Source organism: Agelaius phoeniceus, chromosome 17, assembly GCF_051311805.1.
Source record: "Agelaius phoeniceus isolate bAgePho1 chromosome 17, bAgePho1.hap1, whole genome shotgun sequence".
NCBI lineage: Eukaryota > Metazoa > Chordata > Aves > Passeriformes > Icteridae > Agelaius > Agelaius phoeniceus.
In genome coordinates this window covers 15,838,933-15,857,222 of record NC_135281.1, presented here as the reverse complement: position 1 = coordinate 15,857,222, position 18,290 = coordinate 15,838,933, and the positions used below count along the sequence as shown (strand labels likewise).

General features: G+C 52.5%; 1 long non-coding RNA gene and 3 other non-coding genes across 6 annotated transcripts; all 4 read left to right on the top strand.

The window, feature by feature from the left end:
* The first annotated feature begins 1,756 nt into the window (after positions 1-1,756).
* On the top strand, positions 1,757-5,777 carry LOC129127593 (uncharacterized). 3 transcript variants are annotated; one of them, XR_013184526.1, is made up of 5 exons: positions 1,757-1,879; positions 2,268-2,378; positions 3,175-3,308; positions 4,118-4,254; positions 5,234-5,777. It is a non-coding gene; the product is annotated as an uncharacterized LOC129127593 (long non-coding RNA). The 3 variants fall into 3 exon arrangements; XR_013184527.1 differs by having other exon boundaries at positions 1,866-1,889; XR_008535197.2 differs by lacking the exon at positions 1,757-1,879 and adding an exon at positions 2,155-2,179.
* On the top strand, positions 2,115-2,199 carry LOC129127875 (small nucleolar SNORD12/SNORD106). The gene has a single exon (XR_008535225.1). It is a non-coding gene; the product is annotated as a small nucleolar SNORD12/SNORD106 (small nucleolar RNA).
* Positions 2,983-3,073, top strand: LOC129127874 (small nucleolar SNORD12/SNORD106). Its single transcript, XR_008535224.1, has one exon. It is a non-coding gene; the product is annotated as a small nucleolar SNORD12/SNORD106 (small nucleolar RNA).
* On the top strand, positions 3,956-4,046 carry LOC129127873 (small nucleolar SNORD12/SNORD106). The gene has a single exon (XR_008535223.1). It is a non-coding gene; the product is annotated as a small nucleolar SNORD12/SNORD106 (small nucleolar RNA).
* Positions 5,778-18,290: the final 12,513 nt, after the last annotated feature.

The window sequence follows — 18,290 nt, the reverse complement described above, 5'->3', positions numbered from 1 at the left end:
CTTTTCCCATCTCCCCTGCCCAGAGAAAAGAATGGTTCAGTGCTGGCACATGGGAGATGCTGACAGAATCCCTGTGAGGGCTGGCAGAGAATACAAATAAATTCTTCGGGGCTGTGGTACTTTAAAAAGAAATAAATGTCTTTCATTTACCCTAACCCTGGGCACGCCTGAGGCTGGGCAGGGCACGGGAGTGTCCCCTGATGTCCTGGGATGGGCTGTGGGGCACCAGGGCTCCCGCTGCACTGCAGGGGAACAAGGAGGAAAACTGGGACTGGAGACTTTTGGTGCCTCTTGAGAACTTCCTGAGTCCAATGAGCCTGAGCTGAAGAACTCATTTAGCTAAAGATATTTTCCACCTGGTTTTGCCAAGGAGAATAAAACCCAAACATAAAATTGAATAAATTTAATACTAAGTTCTGCTGTAGCTGTTGACTATCTCAGACCTCCCCACTTTCCCTTCCTTGCCAAGCTAGGCAGCACAAATCACGTTTAAAGTTCCTTTTGCGTTGTGCATGTGACAGGGGTTTGCAGTGTAACAAGATTAGTTTTCCCTGTAATCCTCTTAAAATGTCCCTCCTTTGATTGTCTTTTCATCTTTTGGTGTTCTGGTACTTGGATTAACAGCATTGAGATTTATTCCACAAGTCCTGTTTGATAAGCTGCTTTCAAAAATTATTTGCCTACAAACACACTTAATTTGGAAAAATCATTTTAACAGGAGCTGAATTAAGCAGTGTGTATTTTACAAACAGAAAAAAAGCAAAGCATGGAGCCATGACAGGATTCTGAGCCAGTCTGGACCAGAGCTTCTTCCTGCAGGACACAGCTCTTCCTCTCCTGCCTTTAGTCCCAGATGCTGTAAAGGCTTCTGGCTTTGTTCCTCTCCCTGCCCGTGCCCCTGCTCCATTTCAAGCCCATCTCTTCCGCTGGTGTTCCTCCGGACAGAAGCTGCTGCCTTCCCCGGGCGGGCGCAGCGCGGGCTCGGGCAGCGCTGGTGGCTGCGCACGCCGCTGCCTCGGGGAACGCCTGCAGTGCCAGGGCCGGCGTGGGCACGGCTCCCCCGGGGCCGGGGACTGCGGTCACAGCCCCTTCCCAAGGCGAGTTTTTAGCTATAAAAATCACAACTCACTTGGTGCTTGGGTTACAAACTGGGCTGCTTTCATTCAAGACACATCTTTTGCTTTCTATTTCATTCCTCAAGTTAGTCAGTGGCAGACGGTTTAACGGAACATAATTTACCTGTCTAAAGCACCTAAAAGCCAAGTACCTGCAGACAGGGGCAGGTCCCCCGACACAGCCCCGAGCCGAGAGCGTCGCGCCCACCGCGCTGCGGCGGCTGCGGGCCGGCAGCCATGGGGAGCACGGCCCTGATGGATGTCGCCGCTGCAGCGGCCGTGCCTTTGGACAAGGCAGAGTAGCTCTTAACTGTTGTTTTTTATTTTAGTTTGTAAAAGAAAATTAAGTGTCCAAAGCCACGCTCGGCGATCCCAAAGGATACCAAACGTACCGATACCCCGAGTTCCGCTGCTCGCCCCGCTCCGCCTGCCCCGGCCGCCTTCACCCGCCCGCAACGCGGCCGGGCCTGGCCATGCGGCGCAGCGCCCGCCCCGCGCGGCACCGCGAAATGGCGGCGCCTCCCGCCCCCTCCCGCGGCTCCGAGCTCGCCACAGCGCGGGGCGGGCACACGGGCGCCCGGCCCCTCGCTGTGAGCCGGCCCCTACTCCTAATGGAGCAGCCGTGGCTCCGCAGGGCCCCGCCCGGCACGGCGGCGATGGCGGCGCCTCTGCGCGGGCAGCGGGGCGGGCCCGGGGCGGCGCCTGCGGAGCCCATAAATTCCCTCACGCGGGTCTCTGCGGCCTCTTGCTCCGCGTTGGCCGAGGTGGGTGCAGGTACTGCGGGCGGGGAGCGTTCGGGAGTTCCCTCTGCCCCTTCCTTGGGGGTGGGCCGGGCCTCTGCGGGCGGCCAGAGGCGTCTCTGTGCCCGCCCGTCGGCCGGGGCAGCGCCGCGCCGTGGGACCGCCTTGCTCCCGCTGGGCCCCGGGCCCGTCCGCCAGGGCGCCTGAGCGGGCTCCGGGCGCTCCCCCGCCGAGCTCTGGCGGAGCTCCCTGGGCGCTCGCTGGTGGAGGTGATGACTCTTTCCCCGTCAGAGCGGCAGTGTTGACTATTGCTGTCCAAGCCAGGTCGTGTCTGATGTACCAGCGAAGCGGCCGCGGGCCGGTGCTGACCGTCCGCTGCTCCCGGTGCTCACTGTGCTTTGTTTCTCCGTAGGACGGCGGAGCCCAGGGCGCCTGCGGGAGCCCCGTGCCCGGAGCTAGGCCGGCGATGAGGGCACTTCCCCGGCGTGCGCCGGCAGGCCCGAGCCTCTGCCAGGGCCAGGCGGTAAGTCTGCAAAATAGCTGTTCCGAACCGAATTAAAGCCGCACGTATTTATATTTGCTCTTTCAAAGGAGTTACTGAGTTACACGGGCCGCGCGTTGCCAGGGTGGTGTCGCTGTAGGTAGCAGGTGTGGGTCCCTCCCGCAGGAGCCCCGCGGCAGCGGCTGCCGGGCCCCGGGACGGGCGGTGCGGGGCGGCTCCGGGTTCTGCGGGCCCGGGGGCTGTGCGGGCCCTCCCTGCGCCAGCACCGCGCGGTCCCGGTGCTCATGGCCTGGGCAGCACGGCGCCTGCCGGCGGGGAACGGGAGCCCCACGTGGGCACCAGGCCTGGGGCTGCAAAAGGCAGTAATAATCTGTTAATCTCTTCCTGGCGCCTCTTTTTCTGTTAAATCACTTGGCTGTCTTGAACTCTGCTCTAGAACACCCATACATTGCTGTTCTCCATTTTGTGGCACTATTTCCCTGTCTTCTGTACTTGTAGAGCATGCAACCAGCCACATTTTGGGGGAGGAATTTACATTAACTCCCTCATTGCCTATAGTTCTGACAGGGAAGGTGGGTGTGTGGCACAAGTGCTGGGGGTGTGCAGCCGCAGCTCCTAGGGATTTGCTGGTGTAAGTGATGACTAAATTTTTTCCCCATCAGAGCGACAGTGTTGATTACTTGCTGTTCAAGCCAGATCGTGTCTGATGCACCAGCAGGGAATTGCTGCTGTGTCCCACACCCTGGTGTTAACAAATGCCCAAAATATTGAAATCCGGGGCCCTGATGCTGATGGTTCCCTTTGGCTTTCCCCCCAGGGCACTGAAGGCAAAAGTGGGGAGTTGAGCCTTGGGGAGACCTGAAGTTCAGGCTGCAGCTGACAGTGAAGAAGTGTGTGATGTGGGCAGTTGTCTGGTTTGCTCTACCATGTCTGAATCTCTAGCAAATAATGGTAAGTCTTGAAAGTAAGTGGGAATCACATTTAATGAAATTTACAAAGGAGAGGGGGGTGGGGGAAAGGGAAGAAATACCTTTCTGCAAGGGAGTGCTTCCAGTTTATCCCTCCAGACCATACTGATGAGTGTTAGCCTAGGTATTGTAGAAATGAGTACAGGGATTTTCCTCCTGCAGAAGCATTGCTTTGAGGTCCTTTGGGCCTCCCGTTCCATCATGTCCAAAGTGAATAGCAACCAGCAGGCCAGGAAGCTGCAAGCTGCCCCTGTTGAGCTGAGCTGGAACAGCGTGGTGGCTTAGAGCTCTGTGCTGTGTGCTTCCCAGCTGCATTGTGTTCAGAGGGCTCAGTTTAGGGCACTGCATGGACATCCCTGGGTGATGGGCAGCCCTGAGCAGCTGCCCCAGTAAGGAGGAGGAGGAGGAGGAGGAGCCACTCTGGCTGAAGCTGTCCCTGTGGGAGGTGCTGCTGGCAGCGCTCTTGTGCCCTGACCTTTGCTGCCAGGTTCAAGGAGTGCAGAGGATTGCCAGTGTGGGCATGGCTCTGCTGTTTCCTCTGCTGTTAGCCCACAGTGCCTGCGGCTCTGCCAGGGATGTGGGAGTGTGGCACAGCTGCTGGGGGTGTGCAGCTGCAGCTCCTAGGGACTTGCTGGTGTAAATGATGACTGAATTTTTTCCCCATCAGAGCGACAGTGTTGATTACTTGCTGTTCAAGCCAGATCGTGTCTGATGCACCAGCAGGGAATTGCTGCTGTGTCCCACACCCTGACAGGGTCTGGTGCTGACAGTTCCCTTTGGCTTTACCCCCAGGGCACTGTGAAGGCAGAAGTGGGGAGTTGAGCCTTGGGGAGACCTGAAGTTCAGGCTGCAGCTGACAATGAAGAGATGTGGGTGAAGACATTGTCTGGTTTGCTCCACCATGTGTGCCCCTTTGTCAGGGGAGAATGGTAAGTCTTTAATTCACCTGTGTTCACTGGGTTTAATAAAAAGAGAAATAATACCTTTTACCAAGGAAGTTGCTTCTGCAGTGCCTTGACAAGTTAAAGTCCCTGGAGGTTTGCCAGAGTGGGGATTAATATTGCAGAAGGGGCCCTTGTAAGTGCTAAAACCTAAGTGTCCCTGTTAAAAAAAGTTTCCTACAGGGAAGTTCCTGTTAAAGTTTTTTCCAAAGATCTCAAATTAAGGGCAGAGAGGTCTGAAAGATTTCAATTCAACTTCAAGGGCATAAATGTAATGTTTTTGTCTTGTCCTGTTTAAGCATGTTAAAACAAGGTACTTCTTGCAGAGTCTGGGAGCTTTTATTCTTTATAGTTTTTGGGTTCACTCCCCCCAATGGGAGGTTCTCAATGTCTTGAGAAATGGATTGAAGTCATGCTTTCAGCAATGTGTCTGTTGGCAAGAGAAGGATTGCTTTTGGTGTTCTTTTTGTTACTTAAAGATAACCTATGTGACATCTGAAAATCTGTCTGTGGTTAGCATTTCACTAATTTTTTTAGAAAATGTGCGTAACAGAACTTCATCAGATCATCAGCTGTTGCCACTGGCTTGCCCAGTTCCAGCCTCATGTTGCTGTTGAGAGCAGCTGCTCTGTCTCCAGGGAGGCTGAGGTCTCCCAAGAGCAGGATTGTGCCCTCTCTCAGCAAAAGGATGCCAGTACTCGGTTCAGGTGGTGGAGCTGGTTGAGCTTGACTGGATGTTTCTCTGGCATCTCTGCCCTGTTAGTTCCTGTCAAGTCCTGCCCTAAAAGCTCCCACAGTGCAGTTTGAGTTCATCCTGTTTAGAGTGCTTGGCAAGGAGGAAACTCCTTCTCTTTAGAGAGCAGCTGTTGTCTAGTGGTGTTTATGGGGGCTGGAGTGCATTTGAAAGCTGTATATTTGCTGTTTGTGCTGGAGTGGATAGACAGCATGTTGTCTGTTCTCTTGACAGGTTGAGATTTACAAAAAGTTGTCCTGGGCCCTGCTGGAGTTTGAGTGTTCTGCTTAAGAAGATGGGTGGTTCTGCTGCTCCCATGCTGCTGCCTGGGATCCTCGTTCAAGCCACAGCATTCCCACACCCTGCAATAGCTCTGACCTCTCAAAGCCCTCAGAAGTGATGAATTTGTGTCCTGCCAGCTTAGACAGAGGGTGTTACATTTTCTGTCCCCTGGGTACAAAGCATGTAACGAGTGGATTCTGGAATTTGCTGCATGTTTAATGCAGTTGGATGCTTTTGTCTGCAGGGGCTGCATTCCCTGCCTGGCACAGATCATGTCCTGCCATAGCATGCAAGTCAAGGAAGCCTTTCCTGGGAGGATGGATGGCCTTGTGTGTAAGGAGGGGAGTCAGGGCTTGGTTCTCCCCTGGCATCCAGAAAGCTGCAGTGCTGTATCCCTGGCAGCCTGTGAAGTGGGCAAGGCGTGTCTGGGATGCTGCAGCACAGTGTGTTTCTGTACTGTTGGAAGCCTGGTTTTAATAAAATCTTGAGTAATGGGTTGGTTTGGCTGGTAACTGAAATTCTCTTGACCCATATTTAACAGCTCATTCCTGGATCTCCCGGTGGTTTGGGAAGTTGGAGAGCACAGCACCTGTGTGCTGCTGTGAGTGGTGCTGGAGCTGCCTGCTGCCTCAAGCCAAGAGCTATTTCATGGCAACAGAGCTCCACACACCCTGGAGCAGGAGTGCTTGGCTGAGGCTGTGGCTGCCGCTGTGCTGCAGGTCTGGGAGAGGTGCAGCTTGCTCATCTGTAATTACTCAGTTTCAGTGGTTCTGGGATGGGGCTTGAGGTGTCTTGAGCTGAGAGTGGGCTTTGGCATGTGTGCTTAGTGGGAAACAGCAATGATGGAGAATCGGCTACTATTCAACATTCAAAGCAGTCTTCAATTAAATTGAGTAGAGATTTTTCTTATTCAATTAATGTAAGCAGCCTGATCTCTTAAAACTGCTTACTGGTGAGGGACCAGAACTGCTGCTAATACAATTACTTTCATTAATGTAATGAGCAGACCTACCAGGAGACATTCTGTAGGAGGAGAGAGTGCTTGTCCAGTGGGAGCTGGAGAGACATGCAGCTGAAACGTGTTCTTGGCATGTTCTATTGCCTCTGCAAGAGCAGTCCCTTAGGTCAGGTTTCAAGCTCTGCTGCTATTGCAGGTATGCATCAGGATGAAATTTGAAACTGTTGGTAGGTTACTAACCCACCGTGGTTGGTAAATTACTAATCCTAGGCAACCCCTGAATGCTGCAGGGATGGTTTGGGCAGCCGGGGGGGCCGGGGTTTGGGCAGCCGGGGGGCCGGGGTTTGGGCAGCCGGGGGGCCGGGGTTTGGGTACCCGGGGCCGGGGTTTGGGTACCCGGGGCCGGGGTTTGGGCACCTGCAGCGGTGCGGGGTGCGCCGTGCCCGGCCCGCAGGGGGCGCTGTGCTGCCGCTGCTGACCCTCAGGGCACCGGCCCGGCCCGGCCCGCGGGCACCCGGAGCCCCCCAGACCCGCCGCGGGGTCCCAGAGCCCCCCAGACCCGCCGCGGGGTCCCCAGAACCCCCCAGACCCGCCGCGGTGTCCCCAGAACCCCCCAGACCCGCCGCGGTGTCCCCAGAGCCCCCCAGACCTGCCGCGGTGTCCCCAGAACCCCCCAGACCCGCCGCGGTGTCCCCAGAGCTCCCCAGAGCTCCCCAGACCCGCCGCGGTGTCCCCAGAGCCCCCCAGACCTGCCGCGGTGTCCCCAGAGCTCCCCAGACCCGCCGCGGTGTCCCCAGAGCCCCCCAGACCTGCCGCGGTGTCCCTAGAGCTCCCCAGACCCGCCGCGGGGTCCCCAGATCCCCCAGAGCAGCTGTGACAGAACCTCTTGGGGTGTGGGGAGCCGGTACAGACACTGCTTGGGCTGTAGCAGCCATGGGGGACAGACAACCCCCTTATAAAATCTCTTAAAATTCCTTCACGCAATGCAGAGGTGGGTGCTGGGAACATCCAGAGAGTGCTTTGGTAAGAGGTGGGGATGAGGAGGTTTAACTCTGAGTTTAAAGCAGCCTGACTTTGACTGGCCCTGGCCAGCTCCGGAGTTTGTGCGCTGGACGGTTTGAGTGCGGGGATGGAGCTCAGGTGTCTCTGGATCCAGACTGGCCTGCAGCTGCTCCTGTGCCAGGAGGGCTCCCTGCAGCACAGCCACACTGGGCCTGCTCTGGGGGCTCTGCAGCGCTGGGGCCAGGCCCAGCTCTCCGCTCCATCAGCTGTAGAGAAACAGACCTTGCTGTTGGGACTTGTGTAACTTTCTAAACTGAAGCCTGGAGTCACTCACTGGGCTGGTATGTTTAAGCAAATGTTTACTTTTCTCAAACAGATCTGTTTCTTGGTGCCATGAGCATTTAGAGAAAAATAGCACAGATTATTTCTCTGTCTGATGTTGCTTTTAATAGAAATTTTCATACATAAGGGAGAGTTTTAACATTTGTATTCCCAAAGACCCAGGCATATTTTGACTGCACGGTGATTATTAAATTCTTTTTAGACCCGTGTGTTAGCTGCTGCATTAGTTTATAGCAAATCACAGCCCATTACTAATTGTTGCTTCTAATGGCTGTGTTACTTCCTCTCTGTTCAGTGATAAGATTATATGACACATCAGCTGTGTTGACAGGCTTGACATTACCATGGACAGCCAGTGAAGCACAATATGAGTTTGTGAGCAGCCAGGGAACATCCAGATTTTGGGATCCCTAGTCTGCTCCAGGCAGTAAGAAGACTTTGTTTTGAAGCAGAGCATTTCTGTCTCATACAGCATCCACTGTTCTAAACAGATGTTCTGCAGCTATAGCTTTTAGACTATTAGACACTTCTGCACTTCTTGGCAGATCCCTTGCGGTGGTGGAGATGTTACTCAGGTCATTCCTGTGGTTTTCTGCTGATGTGGTCTAGATGTGACTTCTTTTGTCATTCTGATGGGAATGGTGTCATCCAGTTTTGGGAAAAGCAACCAAAGAAAGCTCTTACCTTGTTTATGATGTCCAGCTACTGAACAATAGCTGTGAGCTCTGTAGGCAGCTCTGGTCATTCAGGCAAAGGCCTTCCTTTACTATCCACAGCACAAGTTATCTGACTTGTCAAGAACTTCTGGTGATCCCCACACTGTAGAACGTGTGTTGGGACTCATGGGCCAAGTCCTGCAGGCAGCAGAATAAATGGTGAGCCTACCAGAAGTCCCAGAGAGCTGCACTTGGCTGTCTGCCTGTGTAAACTTGAGATCCCAGGGTAAAGACAGTTCCAAAGAACCTGGAGGAGAAGGTGCAGTTTTTCCCAATGGTTACCATCCTCTGCTTGTATTGCTCTTAAAACTTCTATGGTGACCAACTATTCTTTCCATCAACGAAGAATGCCCCTTTTTATACTACAGTGAACACCCCCTGGTGTTCCCAAGGACATCCCTGCAAGCTGTTCTGCTCCTGAGCCTCTCCCTGTATGACAGACTAGCCACATTTCCTTTCTGTAAAAGCACATTGCTTGGCTCCCCACAGGGCCAGCAGACCCACCCAGACTTGGCAATTTGTCTTGCAAGAAATCTGTTGCTGGGTTGGTGGTCCAGAGTGTCTTGGGCTGTGTTTCCTTGGCATCTTTAGAGCCTGTCAGGGGAAAAAAACCCCAAACCCTAAAAAAATCCCCAGGGCTATGTCAAACCAGAACAAGGGAGAGCTGCTTTCACTCTGGGAATGTAAGACAAGAAACAAAGTTTGCTCTCAGGAGCTTGATGGGCGTCTCCTTCTGAGATGCCTGGATGAGATCCAATTTTCCTAGCCACACAGGGCCAGTCAAAATTGCAGTATTTATGTAGACCCATAGCTTTCTAAAGCTAAATTTCATTCAGTCTGTGTATCTCAGAATAAGGTGAAGGCATTCCTTGTAGCTCAGCTGTTGGCAGGGGGCTGTGGAGCAGGGCAGCATGAGTGCTGGTTCTGGGAGCTGTGCTCTGTGAGTGCCCCATGAGTGTGCTCTGTCACTGGGTGCTGGCCCTGGAGCTGTGCTCTGTGAGTGCCCCATCTGTGCTCTGTCACTGTGTGCTGGCCCTGGAGCTGTGCTCTGTGAGTGCCCCATCTGTGCTCTGTCACTGGGTGCTGGCCCTGGAGCTGTGCTCTGTCACTGTGTGCTGGCCCTGGAGCTGTGCTCTGTCACTGGGTGCTGGCCCTGGAGCTGTGCTCTGTTGGTGCCCCATGAGTGTGCTCTGTCACTGGGTGCTGGCCCTGGAGCTGTGCTCTGTGAGTGCCCCATCTGTGCTCTGTCACTGTGTGCTGGCCCTGGAGCTGTGCTCTGTGAGTGCCCCATCTGTGCTCTGTCACTGGGTGCTGGCCCTGGAGCTGTGCTCTGTCACTGGGTGCTGGACTGGGAGCTGTGCTCTGTCACTGGTGCTGGCCCTGGAGCTGTGCTCTGTCACTGGGTGCTGGCTCTGGGAGCTGTGCTCTGTTGGTGCCCCATGAGTGTGCTCTGTCACTGGGTGCTGGCCCTGGGATGTGTGCTCTGTCACTGGGTGCTGGCCCTGGAGCTGTGCTCTGTCACTGGGTGCTGGAGTGGGAGCTGTGCTCTGTTGGTGCCCCATGAGTGTGCTCTGTGGGTGCCCCTCAGGGAATTGCACAAGAGCTGCGCCCACCTCTGCATTGTGTGAAGGAATCAGCTGGGTAACGCAATCTCCTTGGGAATGTCCTTCCTGCTCGAGATCAAGAACGGGACATGCCTTGGTTAAATGACTTACCCGAAGTCACACAGTGAGGGACTCATTGCCAGAGGCAGGAATTAACACGGTATCTTTAAATTCCAGCTTCCTGGACACCATACCTACTGATTTCTAGTGCTCTTCTCTTTCCTCTTCCAGTCTTTAGCCTTTATGCCTCTTGCTCACTGAAGGATTCGCCACACGTGTGATTTCCAAGCTGACAATATCTGACCACTGCCAAGAAAATGAGATGCCTGTTCTTTGCTGCAGACATCTAGTGATATACAAAGAAGCTAACGTTCTATTTCTTATCTTTTTGGAACATTTCACCGTGTTATGCCCAAGCTGATGCACTGCCAGGTTTCCTCTGTGCCCATGCCTCCAAAATTATACATGCTGAAGGTGTTAACCTGGCCTCTCATGTTATTTTCTGTTTTTCTAGAAACATCTTTGCTGCAGTTTCCCTGAAGTTGGAACACTGTCCATACCCAGTCTTAGTACAATAGCATAATCACTTGGAAAAAAAAAAAGTCAGTGGGTGGGTTTTATAAATCCCAATTCAATGTTCAGCAAGGTATAACATCTGTTGTGATCAATATTTTAGAGCAAGCCTCTTGGATTAAAAAGTTACAGTAAAGCCCTTTGCTTTGTACTGAATAGCTAAATAATTCACAGGAGTGGCTGTAATCTCTCTAAGCTTCTTGCATTTCAAATCAAGAAGAAAATTCAGGGTAATTCTTTAGAGAGGTAGCACAGCCAGCTGGATCATTGTCCTTAGGAGCTGCTGTACTGGCAGTGAAGCACTTTCTGTTTTTCATGGCTCCTGAGGTATGCTGGAGTCAAATCCAGCAAAAAAAAAATTGGTCTCCTCTCTCATCTGTTTTTGATGATAATTCATCAATAATCTGGTGGGTAAATGACAGCAGTCAGGGATGAAAAGTTTTTGGTTTGAGGAGTCCACAGAAAGGGACTGCGGGGTGCGCGGCCAGCGTGGGGCGGCACGGAGGGGCAGGAGCTGAGGGCACGGAGGGGCAGGAGATGAGGGCACAGAGGGGCAGGAGATGAAGGCACAGAGGGGCAGGAGATGAGGGCATGGAGGGGCAGGAGCTGAGGGCACAGAGGGGGCAGGAGATGAGGGCACAGAGGGGCAGGAGATGAGGGCACAGAGGGGCAGGAGATGAGGGCATGGAGGGGCAGGAGCTGAGGGCACAGAGGGGGCAGGAGATGAGGGCACAGAGGGGCAGGAGATGAGGGCACGGAGGGGGCAGGAGCTGAGGGCACAGAGCGGGCGGGAGCTGAGGGCATGGAGGGGCAGGAGATGAAGGCACAGAGGGGCAGGAGATGAAGGCACAGAGGGGGCAGGAGCTGAGGGCACAGAGGAGCAGGAGATGAGGGCACAGAGGGGGCAGGAGATGAGGGCACAGAGGAGCAGGAGCTGAGGGCACGGAGGGGCAGGAGATGAAGGCACAGAGGGGCAGGAGATGAGGGCACGGAGGGGCAGGAGATGAAGGCACAGAGGGGCAGGAGATGAGGGCATGGAGGGGGCAGGAGATGAAGGCACAGAGGGGCGGGAGATGAGGGCACAGAGGGGCAGGAGATGAGGGCACAGAGGGGCGGGAGATGAGGGCACAGAGGGGCAGGAGATGAGGGCACAGAGGGGCAGGAGATGAGGGCACAGAGGGGCAGGAGATGAAGGCACGGAGGGGCAGGAGATGAGGGCACGGAGGGGCAGGAGATGAAGGCACAGAGGGGCGGGAGATGAAGGCACAGAGGGGCGGGAGATGAGGGCATGGAGGGGCAGGAGATGAGGGCACAGAGGGGCAGGAGATGAAGGCACAGAGGGGCGGGAGATGAGGGCACAGAGGGGCGGGAGATGAGGGCACGGAGGGGCAGGAGATGAAGGCACAGAGGGGCAGGAGATGAAGGCACAGAGGGGCGGGAGATGAGGGCACAGAGGGGCAGGAGATGAGGGCACGGAGGGGCAGGAGATGAAGGCACAGAGGGGCAGGAGATGAGGGCACAGAGGGGCGGGAGATGAGGGCACAGAGGGGGCAGGAGATGAGGGCACAGAGGAGCAGGAGCTGAGGGCACAGAGTGGGCGGGAATGGCTCCCTGCCTTTCCAGAGGTGCTGGCTGGACAGGGCCACCTGGAATCCTCTCTGTCTCTGTGTGTGTGTGCTCCTCAGTTTCCAAGGAAATCAGGCTGGGAACTGCCAATCTCTTTTTTCCCTGAGAGAATCTTGTCTGACCTTGATGACTTCTTGCAATTCCTCCTTTCTTGAAATGAATGAGAATTTACCAAATATCAAATCAAACAAAAAAGGCCATAAGAAGCCAGATTTAATTATTATTTTTTTAAAGTCTTAATGAAGAATCAACAATGCAAAATAAATTAATCCAAGTGCCTTCTTTTTGTGGCAACAGAACTTTGTGGATACTTCCTGCTCGTGCTTGGGATTCTGTTCCTTCTATTTTCATCCTCCCTGGTCCCATAATTTCATTTGGCCCTCAGTCTTAGAGAGGGTTGATTTTGTGCTGCTGAGGTAATGACAGAACTTAGTAATGTGCTTGTCAAGTCTGTGAGAATAGGGACAAACTGGCCCTTGATTCAGCTTCAAGGAACATCTCTGAGTTGGCCCAAAATGCAATTCAGTCTCCTGGGGCTCTAAATAGGAAGTCAGCTCAGCTGTGCCAGGAGGGCTGACTATAGCCTTGTGCTTTTGACTGGGAAATACTTGAAATATTTTCCTTGTATTCTGCTTACTAATATTAATACTTTTCTATAAATGAAAATAAAGAAGCCTGGAGATATTCTCCCAATGTCTGTCTGTTTGATTAATCTGTGTAGTGCCATCTCTTTAGCTTCTTAACCTAATTTGTTCTAGACAGGAGCTCTCTGCAGTGTGAGATTGAGGTCATTCTGTTTGTCACACCCGGGTGAGTGGCTGGGGCTGGCTCCAGGAGAGTTTTAATGCTCAGCTCCAACTCTAGTCTGGAACTGGACCCCAAACCCCTCTAATGACCATGCTGAAGGTGTTGCAGGGAGACACCAAGGGGCACTGTGGATCTGTGCTGCCGATGCTGAGGGGTGTGGGGAGCCAGGAGAGCTCTGGGAGCACCTGAAGCCTTTGGCCAGTGCAGTAGGGATTTGAGAGCAAGGCTTTGTACAGGCTGTCTGTGAATTAAGGACTCACAGGGGTTGATATCATCCCAGAGGAGGAAGATTTTAAGGAAAAAACCAAAAGCTCTTGTATTTCACTGTGCAACATAACCTGTCATTAATCTGTGGCCGGCTCAGGAACACTTGCTGGTGTGTGAGTACAGGGTGTGAGCCCTGGAGGTGGGTTGGGAATAAATCACTGGAGCATGTCATTTTGGTTTCTGCAGGGAGGATCTCTGTCCAGCTCAGAGCCAGTGTCATTTCTTAGTGGTCTGTAATGAGAGTAGCATTTTGTCACTGGAAAGTTTTCTTTGTCCTGCAGAAGCCCCTTATTGAGCCATCGGCTCCTAAAGAAGGCAGGTGGGTATTTCAGAATGGAAGCAGCTATTGGAAAAGTTTTTCATTTTAAAAATCTACCCAAACTGTTGATCATGGGAAACCCTGCTTTTACCACATTCTTTCAGAACTGAGTACTGAAGCTACGAAGGATGCAGTTTTGTGTAGTAGTTTTTAAAAAATCAGTCTTCCACACGGGTTTTCTTTGCTGCTGCCTCATCCCTGAGAGCTGATAACAAATGGTCTTATCAGGAGCTGCTGTTGGTGGCATGGTAGGACTGCCAGGCCTTTCCTTCTTTCACCGTGGCCTGAAGATGCAGGAGTATGAAAGATTTAGCCCCCAAGGGACCCTCCCAGCAGCTGTGTTTCTGCACAGACTGTCACTTGATGACACAAAACATTGCAAATCTCTGCATCAGCACATCCTAAAAAGGGCAGTGCAGTGTGCTGGCTTCACCTCCACACCTTGTGTGGCTGTACAAACAGATCCTGTTGGTAAATTCCTGGGGGAGGTGTGTGAGAGAGAGCAGGAGCGAGCCTTTTGAGTAGAAGGCAATGGAGTTGTCAGATCTCTTTCCCTACAAATGAAAATCAGCCGATGGTGTTGACACAGACTGGGTCCTGCCTGTTTCCCTTTGGGAGTTTTGTCACCACTCATCATTATGATCTCCATAATTTCTCCTACCTGGGTTTTGGGAAAAGTGAAACTTGGGAAACCCGAAGCAAAGCGCTGCTGGGAAATGTCTTTGAGCGGTGAGCAAGCCGGGCAGCCCCGGCGGGAGAGGCTGAGCCGCTCCCAGGCAGCGCAGGGAGCCCCGGCCGCTGGGCAGCGGCAGCGGCAGCAGCAGCGAAGCAGGAGCGGGGCCATCCCCAGGGCCCGGCGCTGCCAGGGTGCAGCACTGCCCCGGTGCCGGGGCTGCGCCCGCCTGGCCCCGCACACACAGCGAAACCCGCACGGCATCCCCCCGGACCCAGGCAAAAGCAGAATTAAACTCAGCTGATGTTCCTACACCTGCTCCTGCTCTCCAGCTGAGGATCTCAATCTTTAATGATGGAAAGTCAAGCAAAAAGTCCAGATCCTTTTACAGCCTGCTGAAGAACCCATGTGATTTTCTTTTGCAGAGAGATCTTTCACTGACGTGGGATGGAGAGAGAGAGAGGCCATGGGGGAATTGTGCTTTTCCTCACCCTAACCCTGCAATGTCCAGCCTGGGACTAAGCAGCTTTCTTCTGCATTTGAAACAGGTGGTGTTTACCATTTTTTACATGGCATCTTCATAGGCCCGTCAGCTCCCTGAGTGTCCTGGTATGCAGGATTGCATTCATCTGAAGAATGAGGATCTGCTTCCTTCCATCAGGAAAGAGCCCTGGCACATTTAGAAACAAAAGATAAAATATGCCCAGAAATGGAGCTAAAGGTAAAGAAAAAGAACAACAAAAATTTAATTTTCTTAAAGAGCTGTGTTGTTCGAATGACAAACTGTTCCTTCTGCGAGTTGAGCATATTCTGTTAGCAATACTTCTCCATAACTGAGACTATTCTGTTATCTCTAGCTTTCCAAATATTTTTTGTCCTTTATTCTTAATTTTGAATATTTTGAGTCTTTAAGTATTAAGATCACTGACTCTGTCTTCTTTTTTTTCCTTTTTTTTCTTTTTCTTTTTCTGTTTTTTTTTTGTTTGTTTGTTTGTTTGGGGTGTTTTTTTTGGTGGTTTTTTTTGTGTTTTTTTTTTTAAATTTTTTTTTCGTTTGGGTTTTTTTTTGTTTTGTTTTTTTTTAAAGAACACTCGTCCCCCCAAAAGGTTTGAGTAGCAAATGTTCATTATTGCTACCTGGCCTTATCTGAAAATGTCAATAATTTGGTATCAGGCCAGCTCTCTGATGTCTCACAAGCAGTGCCAGCTGCAGCAGGTGGCAAGGCTGGGACTCTGCTGCCCTGTTTGGCTCCTGGCCTCCTACAAACTGCAGCTCTTCTCTGTTTCACCTTCTCAGCTGTCCAACCTCACCATTCCTCGGGTGCAGGGCCCCTCAGGAAGATGCTCTGGATGCTCATCCTGTCCTGCATCCGCGTGCAGCGAGCAGCTCCTCCAGCCTCTCCCCGATCTCATTAAAGCTCTGGTTTTAGCAGTTGGGGATTTGTACACTTTTTTTGTTGGTGTTGCTGCTGTGCTGGTTTTCTGCATCACCACTCATTCTTATAATTAAAGTGACAGCTCCTGAACTAGTGTGTCAAAACAGCACGATTTAGTCAGAAAAGTACTGGGAAGATCATCTCTAATCAGACAACAGTGATTCATGTTTAACTAGGTGCAGGCAAACCCTGGATCCTGCTGGTGCCTGGAGGAGCCTCCCCAAGGACAGGGTGCTGGCAGCAGCTGCACACCTGGGCCCCACTGCTGGGGCTTATGGTGGAAACTGTTCAACATGGTTTGTGCTTGTGTCAGGGCTGCAGCTGACAGCTCTGAACCTCAGCAAAGCTTTTCAGACTGATTTTCTAGAAGTTGTAAGGAAAATACCAAAAAAAGAAATGTAAAGGAAATTATTTTGATTTGAAAATCAATTGCTATTTCCCATTTGGCTGGAAATTCCTTGTTTCCAGAAGTCCAAGCTCATCTCCCCTGTGCTGTGTGGGGCAGGAGGGGCACAGGGCTGGGCGAGCATCCCGAGAGCTTCTGACTCTGCTTGCTCCTACTCCCAGCCTCAATCCTGGCCCAGTTCTCACCCTTTCTCCTGCTCTTTCTGCTCTGTGCTCTGCTGGCTGCAGCCCCCAGGGCTGTGGATACCCAGTACATGCACATCTATCTGTGTGTCATTGCTGTTTGTGTAAATGCCCCGTGGCCCCATGACAGCTGCACACGGGGAGGCCTTTGAATCAGTCCTGATTGCAATGGCTGCTCTCCAGCATCCTGCTCTGTAGGGTACAAGCATCCTGGATTAATGGCAATGTTTTTATATTGCCTTAAATAAACTTCCATTCTTGACCAGAGTGTTTTACTTCATTCCATGGGAATGTTAAATGCAGTATTTATCTGCAGAGCTATGCAATCTTACAATAACATTTGATGCTGCTTAGATTAAAGGGCTCTGGTTTCAAGGGCAGGAAGGATTTCTAGCTGGAAGGAACCAGCCCTTCAGAGCTTAGGTACCACATAGCAGGAACCTGAGCTCCCAGTTCATTTTCCAGGAAATTTCCCAGCACTGAAGTCACTGACCTTTGTGAGGGGACCACTGGAGTGACAGACTGGTGCTGGCACCTCCTGTGCTGCTCCTGCTTCTGGGACAACGTCCTCTCCACGCCAGGGACAGGAGCTTTGATCTCAGCACAGGTGACCTGAGCTGAGCAAGAGGAGTGGGTGGGGCTGTGCTGCCCTGTGAAGGTCACTGAATTGGGATTTGGTCCTCAGGTGCAACAACTGGGATAGTGCAGTGGCTCCAGGAGCGGCTTTGGGCAGCCCAAGTGCTGAGGATCTCTGCCAGGATGGAGGTGAGTATACATGACACACTTGTGAATTGTTCAAAGAACTTAGTGGGTGGGAGAGGAAAGAAAAGGGGTGCTGAGGATGCCTTTTTTCTCCTGTGCTCTCATACAGTGGAAAGCTGATGACTGGGAGCTATTGAAATGCTTATAATTGTCTCATTAGAGACAGAAAATGTAATTAAAAGGGATAGCAATCTCTCTCCAAATCCCAAACATTGCAGTCTATCTTTGAAAGCAATTTTGGCTATTAGCACAGGTGGTAAAGTCCCAGCAATTGAACCCAATCTAATTGCTGTGTCAAACCACTAAGGAGATAAAATGAGCTCCCTTCCAGATGCCACCAGACACAGGTGCTGCGTGGGGAGGGGGCCCAGGCAGGAGCCCCTGAGGGCTCTGTGTGTGCCAGGGGCTCTGCAGGAGCAGCCCCCAGCGGGGCTGTCTGCAGATGGCACCGAGAGCTCTGGCGGCTGCGCTCGGGCACCTCAGCCAATGCCCTCCCAGACAACGAGGAAACCACTCACACGTTCTTCAGGGTTTGCTCAGATGTGGAAGTTTCAATGCCTCATGCCGGGAAAAAGAGCATTCCTTAAATTTGCCAGCAAAACGGAGATGTGTGTGCAGGGGGCAGCCGGGCAGTCAGTGTCACCCTTCCCTCTCCCAGCCACAGGAGCGCCTGGGCAGCCGGGCCCCTTTGTGCAAATGCCCTGGGGGCCCCATCCAGGGCTGCTGTGGGCAGCCAGGGTAGGTGCAGTTTGCTCTGAGATTTTGGTGCTCTTCACAAATTTCAGAAAGGCCTCCAATTCTCCAGAGCCTTACAGAGATTACAATAAATTTAGTTTTGTATTTCTCAGACATCACGAGATTGACCTAAATATTCGGCACGTGAAGCTTGACTTCAACACTTCATGTATTTCCTTTGAGAGAAAATCTGCAAAACTCTGTTCTCTTGCTCTCCCATTGAGTTGCATGTATTGCTTTTCTTCTGGGACCAAAATGAAAAGGACTGAAGTGCAGAGAAAGAAAATCTTCCTGGGTCTTCCTTCCCCCATGAAAATGGAGCTGTAAGCATTGCTGGGTGGAAGCAGAGGCTCTCCCCCTGGCTCAGTGCTGCCCGTGTGTCTCTGCAGCAGGGAGAGCCTGATCCCAGCAGCCCCTGTGGGACCCACGGCAGGCAGAGCCCCCTCTGACTCGCCCTGCTCTCCTCTGCCAGGTGGGCCGAGGAACCTGCCCAGAAAACCACGAGTAAGGAATGAGGACTGCTGGAAGGGACCAGCTTATGGTAGCTGAGGGTTCACCTGTGTCTCCACGGTCTCCAGGACCTCCTGTCTCTGCTCTGCAGC